The 392-nt window shown below is 62.8% G+C and overlaps 1 protein-coding gene across 1 annotated transcript in view; it reads left to right on the forward strand.

Annotated features, from left to right (window-relative positions):
• Positions 1–392, forward strand: part of LOC105523415 (ankyrin repeat domain-containing protein 20A2-like) — a gene marked incomplete at its 5' end in the record, with an annotated part of 97,325 nt that overhangs the window by 41,066 nt on the left and 55,867 nt on the right. The window lies entirely within an intron of this gene.

Consider the following 392-nt stretch of genomic DNA (forward strand, 5'->3'; position numbering starts at 1 on the left):
CTGGAGCTGCAGCCCCACCTGCCCGCGTGCGCAGCCAGGGAGCGGCTCCCGGAAGCCGGTTGGCCACCGAGGTGCAGGCGCGCGCCCAACGGCTTTGCCAGGCTCACTCGGTCTGAGAGGCTGCGAGTGTCGCTGCTGAAGGCTGGATCTGGTGGTGGACTGGGCTGGATCTGGGATTTTGGAATACCTTATAGATTTGGGATCGCAGACTGGGGGTTGGATCGCGGATTTGGGGTTGGATCGGGAGTTGGGGTTGGATTTGGGGCTGGGTCGGCAGGGACCGATCGGGGGTGGTGAAAAGGTGACAGGGAGCTGCCCCTACTCAAGATCCGGTCGGTGGCTGGGGGTCTGAGAAGAAGTCACTACCATGAAGTTGTTCAGCTTCCGGAGCC

The sequence above is a fragment of the Colobus angolensis genome, unplaced genomic scaffold (assembly GCF_000951035.1).
Source record: "Colobus angolensis palliatus isolate OR3802 unplaced genomic scaffold, Cang.pa_1.0 Scaffold460, whole genome shotgun sequence".
NCBI classification, from domain to species: domain Eukaryota; kingdom Metazoa; phylum Chordata; class Mammalia; order Primates; family Cercopithecidae; genus Colobus; species Colobus angolensis.